The sequence below is a fragment of the Balaenoptera physalus genome (genome assembly GCF_965194825.1).
Source record: "Balaenoptera physalus genome assembly, chromosome: 16".
Taxonomy (NCBI): domain Eukaryota; kingdom Metazoa; phylum Chordata; class Mammalia; order Artiodactyla; family Balaenopteridae; genus Balaenoptera; species Balaenoptera physalus.
In genome coordinates, this window is record NC_138898.1 from 15951208 (window position 1) to 15964981 (window position 13774).

The 13774-nt window shown below is 46.2% G+C and overlaps 1 protein-coding gene across 5 annotated transcripts in view; it reads right to left on the reverse strand.

Annotated features, from left to right (window-relative positions):
- PKIG (cAMP-dependent protein kinase inhibitor gamma) overlaps positions 1-13774 on the reverse strand; it is a 115707-nt gene that overhangs the window by 18035 nt on the left and 83898 nt on the right. For 4 of the 5 annotated variants that reach the window (XM_082430421.1, XM_082430422.1, XM_082430419.1 and 1 more), the window contains one exon: positions 11074-11143. The gene's annotated coding sequence lies outside the window, so the exon portion shown is untranslated. Of the gene's footprint in view, positions 1-10138; positions 10240-11073; positions 11144-13774 lie in introns of those variants that run through there. The other variant, XM_082430423.1, reaches the window with a different exon arrangement.

Consider the following 13774-nt stretch of genomic DNA (forward strand, 5'->3'; position numbering starts at 1 on the left):
CCATGAAAAAGAATGAAATAACACCACTGGCAGCAACATGGATGAACCCAGAGATTATCATACTAAGTGAAGTGAGTCAGACAGAGAAAAATACCATATGATATCACTTATATGTGGAATCTAAAATAATGATACAAATGAACTTATTCACGAAACAGAAATAGACGCACAGACAAAAAACAAACTTATGGTTTCCAAAGGGAAAAGGGGGGGAGGAATAAATTTGGAATTTGGGATTAATAAATTTGGAATTTGGGATTAATAGGTACACACTACTATACATAAAATAGGTAACCAACTAGGACCTACTGTATAGCACAGGGAACTATATTCAGTATCCTGTAATATACTATAATGGAAAAGAATCTGAAAAAGAACATATATATATGTGACTGAATCACTCTGCTGTACACCTGCAATACTGTAATTCAGCTATACTTCAATTAAAAAAAAAAGAGAGCGAGAGAGAGGCACTGAACAGGTAAACGAATCTATCATCGTGGATTGTGATGAGTGCTGTGGAAGAAGAGAACAGGTTTCTCTGTGTGTGGACGGGTCAGTTAAGGTTGTATGGTCAGGGAAGGCTCCTTAAGGATGTGACCTAGGGCTGAGATCTACAGAAAAGCTGGATAGAGGGTGACCCAGGCAGAGTCAACAGCCCATCGGGGTTTAAGTGATCTACCACCTCCTATCTCAGTTTGGGCCCTATGCGATGCTCAAGAGTGACGCTCATTTGCCCTTCCTCATCTTCGGGAGGTCTGGGGGCCTTCCCAGGGTGAGGTATTTGACCCTGAATGCCTGGGAGGAAAAAGAAGAGCCCTTATGTTCCGCTTCCCAGACCCTCAGTGGCCCAGGATCAGAGGCTGTGCTCTCGCAGGTGCCTGCCCTGGGTGCTGTCGGGTTTCCCCACGGGACTCGGTCTTCTCCCTTCTGTTTTTATTCTCCCCCCAGCTCTGTAAACTGAAGAGGCCCCAACCTCTGCCAAGAGCTACATGGTCTGTTCCAAGTCTGCAGCTTTTAGACCTCATCGCTCAGGCGGATTCCATGACAGCACCAAATTGCTTTCCAAATATACCAGAAAGGTCATTTCCTGTGTTTTTTTTTTTTTTTTCTTTTTTATAAATTAAATATTTGCAGAGACCATACAAATAAGAAAGCAGACCATTTTGCAATGGACACAGAGCACAGAGTGGGACTTGGTGCCCTGGGACAGGCCTCCCGAGGGGTGGGGAAAATGCTTTCTAAGGCTTCTCCGAGGGAAGAAAGGGGCGTGGAAACCTGATGGAAATACCAAGGCCTCCTGAGCTGGCATTCCTCAAACTCAGAGGGAAGCGGCTTTTCTCTGTGATGGGCAGCCAGACCCACAGAGGCACTGAGGCAGGTAAAGAAGTCAGGGCCCCGGACTGAGCACATTCCCAGAAGCTGGGAAAGGGCAGGACAGCTGGTCCTGGCTACATGCAGCCTGCTGGGGACCGGCCCAAGCTCTATCTAGTCCCTTAGGGACACCCCCAGAGCAAAGTCGCCAGAGAGGAACCCGTCTCCTGCCAGAGCAGGACCTGATGCCCGAGAGAGGCCCCCCAGTGAGGCTTCCTTCAGAGGCAGTCGGGCAGGGTCTTGGCCTCTGCACCCACGGGGCCAGAGACATGCAGCCCCGGGGGCAGGCGGCGGGGAGTCCTGCTTTGGGAGGCCGCCAGGTGGGAGGAAACGGCAGGGTCCCCATGGACGCCCTTCTTCTCAGACCACTCTCCTCCAGGGCCTGCAGGCCCCACCCCCGCTGCGCCTCCTCCGGCCTGTCGGGCCACTTCCTAACCTCTGTCAGGGACCCTGGTGACGCCTCCCTCACCCCCCCACCAGGGCCAGGCCTGCTGTCCTCTTCTCTATCTGCCCCCTGGGGGTTCTCACCCTTTGCCTTAATAGTCTGTGTTGATGATTCCCACAGAGCCCCAAGCCTCTCTTAAGAGCTCTAGATGTGCAGCCTAACAGCCTACTTAGCCTTTCCCTTGGACATCTCCCCCGCGTTTCCAACTTCACACGTCCAATCACCAGCCTGCTTCCCCCAGCCTCCCTGAGCTCAGGGCCGGCACCCGCTGTACAGGCTGCTCAAGCTGGAAACCTGGGGCCATCGCTCACGTCCAATCTGTCACCGGGTCCTGTCGTTTCTACTTGCAGAAGAGAGCCTGAACTTGCCCCCTCTCCCCTCCACGTGCACCACCTGGTTGCCATCATTTCTCAGCTGCACCCCTAGTAGCGTCTCCTCACCACCTCCCTGCTCCCCTCTTGCCCTCGACCCAAGTCTGTGTTCTCCACAAGGGCCAGTGTGATGTTTGCACATCAGACACTGGGTCATGTGGTTCCCCTGCTTCATTCAACCTTTGATGCTTTTCCATTCCACATCTGGCAAAATCCAAACTCTACACCAGCCCCTGACATCCTGCACTGATCTGGCCCTGCCTCCTTCTGTGACCTTTTGTCTCATTTCCATTTTCTTCTTGGCCCATTTTGGTCTTTAATTCCTCAAACCAGCTCTTCCTGACCTCAGGGCCTTCATGAGACTGTTTATTCTGCCTGGAACATTCTCTGTCACTCTGCTCTTTATAGAGCCTCTTAAGTGGATTCCTGGCCCTGCCTTTTCAAATGGCCCTGCTCTGGGACACTGACACGGGGGTCCTACAGGTCGCGAGGCCTCCAGAGCCCCTGTGCCCACCGCTACTGCATGTCGACTGAGCGACTGGAGTCTTGCATGGTGCGGTGACACAGCAAGGGCTTGGGGCCGCTCAGCTTCTGTCCCTGGAGCTGGGCACCTCACTAGCCACAGAGTCCTCGTCTACAAAATGGGGATGTGACAACTTCCTGGAAAGGTGGTTTGGGGGAATAATCAGAGCCAGCATTTACAGAGTCCTGACTGCATGCCACACTAAGCATCTCTTTTTTTAATAATTTTTTGGCTGCGTTGGGTCTTCATTGCTGCGAGAGGGCTTTGTCTAGTTGCGGCGAGCGGGGCCTACTCTTCGTTGCGGTGTTCGGGCTTCTCATTGCGGTGGTTTCTCTTGTTGCGGAGCATAGGCTCTAGGCTGCGCGGGCTTCAGTAGTTGCAGCATGTGGGGTCAGTAGTTGTGGCTCACAGGTTTAACTGCTCCGCAGCATGTGGGATCTTCCCAGGCCAGGGCTCGAACCTGTGTCCCCTGCACTGGCAGGCAGATTCTTAACCACTGTGCCACCAGGGAAGTCCCACTGCTAAGCATCTTTCAGGCTTTATCTCATTTAATTTTACAGCAATTCCCTGAGGTAGAAAGCATTAATCATTTCTGTCCTACAGAGGAGGAAGCTGAGGTATAGAGAGGCTAAGTACTTGCCCAAGGTCATATTATCCACTGAGTATGGGGCAGGAGTGAGCCTGTACTATTAGGCCAGGAAGTGTAGACATGAATTACCATCATGCCTAGCAGGAAGTAAGGGTTTGTTAAAGACTGTCCACTCGGGCTTCCCTGGTGGCACAGGGGTTAAGAATCCGCCTGCCAATGCAGGGGACACAGGTTCGAGCCCTGGTCCAGGAAGATCCCACATGCCGTGGAGCAACTAAGCCTGTGCGCCACAACTACTGAGCCTGCGCTCTAGAACCCTCAAGCCACAACTACTGAAGCCCGTGCGCCTAGAGCCCGTGCTCCGCAACAAGAGAAGCCACCACAATGAGAAGCCCGCGCACTGCAATGAAGAGTAGCCCCCGCTCGCTGCAACTAGAGAAAGCTGGCGCACAGCAACGAAGACCCAACACAGACAAAAATAAATAAATAAAATAAATAAATTTATTAAAAAAACAAAAAACAAAAAAAAAACTGTCCACTCCCTTTTCTCCCCTTTTTTCTCCTCTATCCCCAACCTCATCATAAGGCATTTCTGAAGGAAGGACAAGAAAGCAATAAAGTCCTAAGAAAATATTCTACAATGCTGGCTAAAGCATATACCCAGATGCATTTTACCCAAGCTTAAGCAAAATCCTGTTTAGAATTTCCAGCTATAATTTTAAAATCTTAAGAATCTCTTCAGTGATGTTGGGTTGATTCTCTCAACTCTGCCACCAAATTCTAATTTTTCTTATTTAACTTTGTAAAAACAAGTATTTGGGGGTACGCATTTTAAAACCCTCGCCCACTCAGCCGCTGTATCTCCCCCTGTGGCTGGGCAGTGTCAGCACTTCACGTAGGGCTGGGGGCTGGGCATTTGGGACAGTGATACAAACTCTTCAATCTGTGAAAGTCTGTGCTTCTATGGAGGTCTCTGGAAAGAGGCAGAATACTCCAGCAGAATTACTGCTTGAGGACCAGGCTTACTGAGTCTCCCCAGGTCTTCTGTTGTTTAAACATCACCTAAACTTGGTGAGGGCTCAGATAAAATGCAAGGTTCCCAGAGAATGGCAGTCCCTGTCATAATGTGGAAGGAGGGCTGGAAGGGAAAGTGAGATCACTTCCAAGCAGGCTGGCCAAAGGTCCAGGGTCTGGACTGAGCTCCAGCTCTGCCGATGCCAGGCCAGGTGGCTCTGGGCAAGGTCCTTCCCCCTCAGACCTCGGGGGTCTCAAGTGTAGAATGAAGAGGTAAGCTGGGCATCTCTGTGGTGTTTTTGAAACACATCTGCAAAGTCTTTGACATTCCTCCCATCAAGAGGTGAAGTGTAATTTGTATCCTCTTGAATGAGCTGGCCATAGCGACTTGCTTCTAACTAACAGACTGCAACAGACATGACTTCCAAGATGGAGTTAGAAAAGGTGTCACAGCTTCTACCTGGCTCTCCGTCGGGACACCTGTCTTTGGAGCTGTGAGCTGCACGTAGGATACCTGAGGCTGCCATTCTTTGAGAAAGCCCAAACCAGCCCCATGAAGTGACCACATGGAAAGGTCCTGAGACGGCATGGAGAGAGATGCGGCAGGCAGCCCCTAGCTGCGCTGGTCCCTAGCTGTTCCAGCACATGCCACTATCTGCAATTGCATGGGAGATCCAAGCCAGAATTGTCCAATTGGGCTGTCCCCAAATTCCTGACCCACAGGAAAAAGCACGAAAGATAATACATTACTGCTGTCGTTTTAAACCACTAAGTATTGGGGGTGATGTGTTACGCGGCAGTGGGTAAACAGAGTGATCTCTAATGTTACTTCCAGCTCGGGGTCCCTCTACAGTTCCTTTAGAAGTCTATAGAAAGCGTGCCCCAAAGCCGCTGGGGAGAATGAAAAGAAGCAAGATATCATCTCTATAATATCAATTCATTCATCCATTCATGCAATGAACTTTTACTGATCACTCAGTGTGTACCAGGCTTGGGACTAGATGCTACAGATACAAAAACAGTGAGACAGCAGGGGCCCCTGAGGGACATTCAAGGTCTAGTTAGGGAGGTCGACCCAAACACCCATAATTCTTAACCAGGCGTTGGGGGCGGGGGCGCACATATCAGAATTCTGGAATCACTGGGGAACAGCTTCAAACTATACCCCTTGCCTCCCTCAGGGATCCTAATAATGCCAGGCGGGGAATGCGGTGTGTGCTTACTAGCCAGTATCACTGCCCTTGTCAGCCTCTGTTACTGATGGAAGACTGTCATGGCCCACACATGTGATGAGAGCGAAAAGAGTTTAGGGACCACTTCTGTATATGAATCTTTTAAAACTTTAAGGATCTTTAAAAAGCTTGGTCATTAAGGGCTGTAACGGTAAGATGTACAAGGCAGAGCGGGGCTCAGGGGTCCAGTCACTAACTTTAAGGAAACGGCTCCCTCCCCTCCTTCATATTTATTGCTCACTGGGCACCGGGGATTTAGCAATGAATAAAACAGACTCTCTGCCCTCATGAAGCTCGAATTCTATTGGAGCGACCCATACTAACGAACAAACAGAGTAAACATCAGGGGGCAACAGTGCTACGGAGAAAACTGAAGAAGGGCAAAGGGAGTGAGGTTTTCTAGGAGCGAACAGGGAGCCTCTCTGGGAGAGGGACACGGGTGCAGGGACCTGAAGGGAGGAGAGCAGGCAGATACCTGAGAAAGTGGGCCAGGCAGGGGGGGACAGCATGCAAGAGGTGGGGCCTGCCTGGTGTCCAGAAAGAGGACAAGGAGGCCACAGGGCTGGGGTGCAGCAAGTGGGGAGAGATAAGGTTGAGGGTGGCCAGGACCTTCCAGGGTCCTGGAGGACAAGAGTTGACTCGGAGTTTTGCTCTGATTTGACTTTACCCTTTCTGTGGCATTTCCAAATGAATGCTGTAACGCTTTCCCTCCATGCCAGTTCTCAGAGCCTCCGTCTAGTGCAGAGGGAGTGAGGCCTGGGGGCAGTAAGGGCATCTCTTCACACATCCCTGGCAGGCACAGACACTGTATGCCCAAAGGCAGGGCCAGCAGGGTTGGGGCCCTCCCGTCCTAAACCAAAGGAGAAACAAAGTTCGCCTTCCATTCCTCCTGCCGCCGGACAGAAGCAGAGCCCACAATCCACACAACACAACATAGAAGACTACTAATGAAATAAGAGCCTCCCTTGGAACCAGAAAGAACAACATGTCTGCAAGCCGGGAACCATCCGACTGGAGCAGAGGGTACAGATTCCCCTGTGCCATCGGCCCACGTAACCACAGTCTGCACAAGATTCCAGCCCCTCGGTTTAGTATTCCAGCCCTCTGCCCCCTACCTCCAGGCACTGGGTCCTCAGGGGATGGCCAGCCCCCAGGCCCAGTGTCCTCTTCCCTGACCCAGCAGAAAAGATAAGGGCTCCCGGGCTTCCCTGAGGGCGCAGTGGTTAAGAATTTGCCTGCCAATGCAGAGGACATGGGTTTGAGCCCTGGTCCGGGAAGATCCCACATGCTGCGGAACAACTAAGCCCGTGCGCCACAACTACTGAGCCTGTGCTCTAGAGCCCGCGTGCCACAACTACTGAAGCCCGCGAGCCTGGAGCCCGTGCTCCCCAACAAGAGAAGCCACTGCAATGAGAAGCCCGTGCACCGCAACGAAGAGTAGCCCCTGCTCACCGCAACTAGAGAAAGCCCACGCAGCAACGAAGACCCAACGCAGCCAAAAATAAATAAATTAATTTATTAAAAAAAAAAAAAAAGATAAGGGCTCCCTGCTTTACCACCATACAGGTGCTGATACACTTGTCCCATATCTGCCTTCCCAACTGGTTCTAGGAGGACAGGCACCCTGACTCTCTTGTCACTGTATCCCCAGCAAACAGCACAGTTCATGACGCGTGGAAGATGCACAATAAATATATCCATATGAATGCGTTAATGAACAAACAAAATAAGAACTGAAGAACATTTGCACTCTCAAGCCAGTGATGAAAACCACCATGTGAGCCCTGGCTCCTGACCAAACAAATAACAATGATAATAATCAAATAAAAATGGCTACCAATTATGGGTGTATATGCTATGCATCAGCTATGGTAAGAAATGCTTTCCATATCATCCTATTTTCGCTTCCCTGTAGCCCTGCACAATTAGATCCCTTTTACACACAGCGAAGACGTACTGGAGCCCCCGATTCACACCCAGGCCTGGCTGGCTCCTAGGCCCAAGGCCTCAAAGGCGGAGGCTCTCTTTGGCTCAGGAAAGCAGAGGATGTGGGAGCCGAGGACAAGGCGAGCTTAAAGGGGCGAAAGTGGCAGGAGGGGCTGACTGGGAGAAGAAAGCGAGGTTCTCCTTGGTCTTCATTTATACCTGTCTCCACCTGGTCGCCTGACCTGCTAGGGTTCTGCTCCAGCTCTGAGAATCACAGAATGTTCCTTCACTCCTTCAGTCATTCATTCAACACTTACTAAGTACAGACTCTTCCCAGCACTGGTACTGAAGGTACTTCGGGAGGCACTGCATTATTTAACCCTCATAATGGACAGCCCGTGGCTCAGAGAAGTCGCGTGGATCACCCAAGGTCCTCTAAGCAGTTAGTGACCAAATCAGGCCTTGAACCTGGGTTTCCTCATCCCCGACTCCTCGCACATTCTTCAGGATGGGTGCATTCTGGGGACGGCTCTGTCTCGATGTGGATGGTACTGCATCTGTCTCATCCCCATCAGAGAACTGTTCTGTTACCAAACTCCCTGCCCCTCTGGCTTGTCTCAGTGCAAACGGCTCTGCCCACCTGGGCCAAATAAGGCCACGTACTGTACTAATGGGGAGGAGGAGCTTTCAGAGTGACTGACTGAGCACCGACCACAGTGCCAGGTGCAGAGAGCCTAATAAATGTTTTCAGAAAGAACGAATGAATGAATGAGTCAGGAGAGATACACAGTGGATCTGCTACAGTGACAAGAGCTCAAGAGAGCACGTGGTTGTACATCCTCTGAGTGCCTGATGGGGTCCTGTCCTGCGTTTCAGAGTGACGGGCAACTGCATGAGTGCCCTTCACTTTGACAACCAGAGCCAGGCAGACAGAGAAGCAAGCCAGGGATTCCAATGACAGAAAAAAGATCCCATGCTGAACCACCACTGGTTCTGCCACCAGTGGAGAAATGGGGCCCCACGAAACCATCATTGTTTTACAGCCACTCGCTGAGAAGAGCCCGTTTGACAGGTGACGTTGACAAGTGGAAATTACTCAGAAACAAACTTGTCTCTTGCCTATGTCAACCCTAAATTTGGGCATATCAAAGACATGCTTGTAGCTTCTTAGCTAATAAAGCCATTTATAAAATACATTAGAGTGAAATTTCATTTGTCTAATTATTCCTCAGGGAATGACTCACTCCAGATCACCAAGATTCCCACACTGTTACTCTTTTAAGTATCAAAACCTTATGTGGAGACAGAAAGCAGATTAGTGGTTGCCTAGGACTGGGGAGGGTTGGGGGCTTGGGAGGGTGATGAGTTAAGGGTGTAGGGTTTCTTTTGGGGGCAATGAAAATGTTCTAAAACTGATTATGGTGATAGATTCACAACTCTGTGAATATACTGAAGGCCAATGAATTGTATACTTTAAATGGGTGAACTGTGTGGTATGTGAATTATATCTCAATAAAGCTGTAAAAAAAAAAAAGTTTATCTGAATTACAATGGAGAGAAATTCTTCTCAGGTATTGCACTAATGCATTAGTGTATTACCCACTAACCTTTTCTTAATGATTTAAGATCAGTGCTGTGTGCATAGTTTTTCATATCTGGTATAACATGGCAATGTTCTTACTATTATTATAAGATACAGGGCAGTTTGCCCTACACTAAACAGCCCCATATTTTTTCTGCTTTATTTTTCTAAAAATGCCCTTTACTTTCACCATAAAGCTTGGTGGTTAAGCTCATGCGCTTGGGTCATGTATTACTTACTGACTTATTGGCTGTGTGGTCTCTGGTGAGTTACAAGGTCTCTCTGTGCCTCAGTTTCTCCATATGTAAAATAACAGTTCCAACCTCCGTGGAGAGTTGTCAGGATCAAATAAGATAAGGTGTACAAAGTGTCTGACACTGTTCTTGGCAGTGGTAAGCCGGACTGAAATTTAGCTATCAACACTATTCCCACTGCCGTCAGCGTAGCTGCCAGAGCAGCCCTTCCGAGCTGCAGACTCAGAAACCAGAAAACCCGCAGAGTGTGCTCAGTGAGATGAAACAGGGGCTAGGGATACAATTCCATGACTGGACTTTGGGACATCCCATCAGATGGCTCTGAGCTTCAGTGATATTAGCTAATTTGTCCCAGTTCACCCCTAAACAGAAAAACCTAGAGGCTTGGTGAGGTCGCCCAAGATATCCTGGCACGTGGGAGGCTGCTGCCCCAGGGGACGCAGTGCCCCACATCACTTGAGGCGCTCTCGAGACCAACGATTCTTCCAACTCAGAGGTCACAGACACACTTGAGAATCTGAGGAAAGCTACAGACGTTTTGCCTAGAAAAGTATGTGTGTGTGTATGCATACAAAACTGTACCCATGTTTACAGGGAAATCTTGAACCCCAGAAGCCTGTTTAAAAACCCAGGCTCTAAACTTCATATAACCCCAGCACCCTCAAGGTTCAGTGCCTGGAACCCAATGCTCCCACAGCAATTGGAATAGAAGGTCCTCTGATCTTGGCCAGATAAACAGTCCTGGGAGCTGACTGCCACATCCTAGTCACTGCAAATATATGCATCCAGGGGATTCCCAGCGGCACTGAGTCAGAACAGGACACAAACCTGGTGGCTCAAGAAGCTACTGTAGGGCAAGGCCCAAAAGCCTTGCTGATAAGCAGCTGGGGAGTTCCAGACCCAGGGCAGCTGCCTGCCAGATAAGATTCTTGCTCTGCCAACAGAGAAGAGGAATCTTAGGAGAGGTGTTAGAGGCAGGCCAGGCCAGGCCAGGCCATGAGAGGGAATTCAAATGAGCTGGAAACCCCCCAAATTCCCAGGACTACTAGGACTTGGACAGAGAATTAAAGGCTGGAGATTCTGCCCTAATGCAAGAGGATGGAGCTGGAAAGGGGTAGGCGAGTTGGGGGCAAGGGAGGTGGGTGGACCATGGGTCAGAAGCTGTTAGAAAATGTTTGGATACCATAAAAATATGAACACTAACCCAAGGTGGCCATACTTCCAGGCAGGCCATTCTATGTTGTATGAACTGCATTTTTCTTACAACTGGAACGGACCTGCACCATCTCTCCTCATCAGATCACTGGGCTGTACTTGTTTCTTTGGGCTGGGTTTTGCCTGCTTTTGCTCCTGTGTCACAGTATTAAAATTCCCAAAATGTGCCCTAGTCTTTATGAAAATACCTTTACAACAAACAATTGGTGGACAGGAAAGTTGGCATCATGCCCAGGTTTGCTAATAACTCCTGTGAGTGATTCCATCTGCTTAAGTAGATGGCTGAAGAAACCCATTCTCTTTTAAGCCACCAGAAGTAAATTGTCTTTCTTTTGCTATAGAGAAACTATGTAAATGGAATCATGATTGAAATTGCAGAGTGATGTTATATAACTTCTGAAAAGGGCCATCCTGCCACTTCATGGGGCCCACATTCCTCTCTAATTTCATTTGGAATCTATTTCTTTTCCCTCTTCAAATGGAAATAAAGGTATTTAGGTAAACATTCGTGATGCTACAGCAGTGGTATGAATAATGTGACTACCCACCTGGTTTAGTTTCTTTTTCCAGCTCGCATCTCTTCAGATTTTCCACTGTTGACTAATCAATATGGAAATTCTAAGGAACCAGAAGAAAAACAAAAATTAGAGCCAGACATACTCTAGGGTTGTAAACTGAAACGGTCTTTTAGGAATACAAGTTAACAACATCTATTAACATATTAACTGCACACATCCTTTGGATCAGTCAGATATCTAGGAATTTATACTATAAATATGCTCACATAAGTAAAAGAATGTTCAGTAAAACATATTGTGTAAAAGTAAAAAAAAAAATAAGAGAGGAAACAACCTAAATGTCTGTTAATAGGAAAAGAGGTAAATTATGGTGTATCAATGTGATGAGAAACTATACAGCTATTACAAAGAATGAGGGAGATTTTGTCGTACTGACATGGGAAAATGTACATGCTCTGTTGTTAAAAAGTAGTGTAAAATTGTATATATTATTGCTTTTTAAAAAAAAACGACCATGATTGTTTATGCTTAGAAAAATGTACACCATTTGTGTATATACAAAATTTTTGTATCTACATAGAAAAAGGCAAACAGCAAACTATGAACAGCAGCTCTCTTTGGGACTCAGAAAAAGGAATGAAAGACTTTCACTTTTTACATTAACTATTTCTGTTTGAGTTGAAAACTTTTACAGAGGCATACATAACTTCCATAATCATTATACATGCTATCTAAAATTCTAAAATATCAACAGTGCGGGCAAAAGACATTTTCAGACAAAAACTGACTGAGCAAGTTTACCATTGACAAACTCCAAAAACATTCTCCAACAGAAGAGAAGCTGAACACAGAAAATAAGTGAGATTTTAGAATCAACAGTGAGCAAAATTAGTAAGTATATTGGTAAATTTAAAGAAGTACTGATTGAGTGAAACAAAGCTAAATGAGGAGGTAAAAACGTATTTGACAATATTGACAATATTACATGTTTGACAATAATAACATTGAAGATGGAAGAGAAATCAGAGTTAAATGTGGTAAGGTTTTTGATTATTCAGGGCAAACGCAGAAATACTGTTTAATTTTAGATAATACACCCATGATGCATACAGAAATTCTAAAGGTAAAAGCAACAAAATATAGAAATAGAATGCATAAGTTCCAAACCAGTTAGCGTGCTCCTGGGTAGAAAAGCCTAATTATCCAAAAATGCCATCCTTCTCAAGTGACTACATAATTTTAATTAAATTCCAATAGGAATACCATTAGGTTTTTTTGGATGGGTGAATAAAAAAAATTACTTTAGGACTTCCCTGGTGGCGCAGTGGTTAAGAATCCGCCTGCCAGTGCAGGGGACACGAGTTAGAGCTCTGGTCCGGGAAGATCCCACATGCCGCGGAGCAACAAAGCCCGTGCGCCACAACTACTGAGCCTGCGCTCTAGAGCCCGCGAACCACAACTACTGAGCCGGCGTGCTACAACTACTGAAGCCCGTGCGCCTAGAGCCCGTGCTCTGCAACAAAGAGAAGCCACCGCCATGAGAAGCCAGCACATTGCAACGAAGAGTAGCCCCTGTGAGCCGCAACTAGAGAAAGCCTGTGGGCAGCAACGACGACCCAACACAGCCAAAAATAAATAAATAAATAAATTTATTAAAAAAAAAATTACTTTAGAGTTCATATGGAATAATAAGTATTCAAGAAAATTAGCCAAGAAATAGTAAAGATAATTATAAAAAATAAATAGGGGATCCGTCTTACAAGAAAAATTTACTGTAAAGACATTATAATAAAAAGATACAGTATTAACATAAGAATAGACAAATAAGTTGTGGATTAGAATAGCAAGTTCAGAAATAGATACAATATAGGAAATTATTTATGACAAAGATGAGTTTCAACACAAAATAGAAAAGATGGCTAATTTAATAAATGGTGCTGGCCATCTAGAAAAAAGCTTGATCACTACCTCTTGCTATGTATAAACATAAATTCCAAAGGGATTAAACATTCAGGATTAAATTAATTAAAACCATAAAAGTATTAGAAAAACATTTAGGAAAATATTTATGTAACTTTGAGGTGAGGAAGTTATTCCTAAACAAGGCAAGAAATCCAGACACTATGAAGAAAAATACAGAAACAAATTAATAAACATAATAGATTAGGAAAAATATTTGCAACACGTATGGAATCCTTAATACATAAACACATAAAGAGCTCCTACAACTTGTTGAGAAAAAGGCAAATAATTCATAAGAAAAATGCGCAAAGGAAATTCACAGAAGAGGAAAATGAAACGGTCAATTAACATGAAACAATGTTCAGTTTCACTAGTAGTAAAGAATATACAAAAATAAAACACCATTTCCCCATCAGCTTGGTCAGAAATAAAACAATAGAGATGGAAGGAGGGAGAGATGGAGGAAAGAAGAGAGAATATCTAATACTGGTAAAGACTTAGGGAAATGGAAGTACTCACATATTGCTGGGGAGAATGTAAATTATTAGAACTCTTTGTAAAGTAGGATAGCTTTATCTATTAAAATGTCAAGTACGTATACCCTTTAACCCAGCAATACTATTTTTTGAAAATATAATCTATAAAAATAAAAGGACCAGTGAAGAAAGATATGTACATATAGATATTTAACGCAACAATAGTTTTAGTAAAAAAAATGGTAATAACTCGAGTATCTGCCAAAGGAGAAATGGTTGAATATACTGTGGTA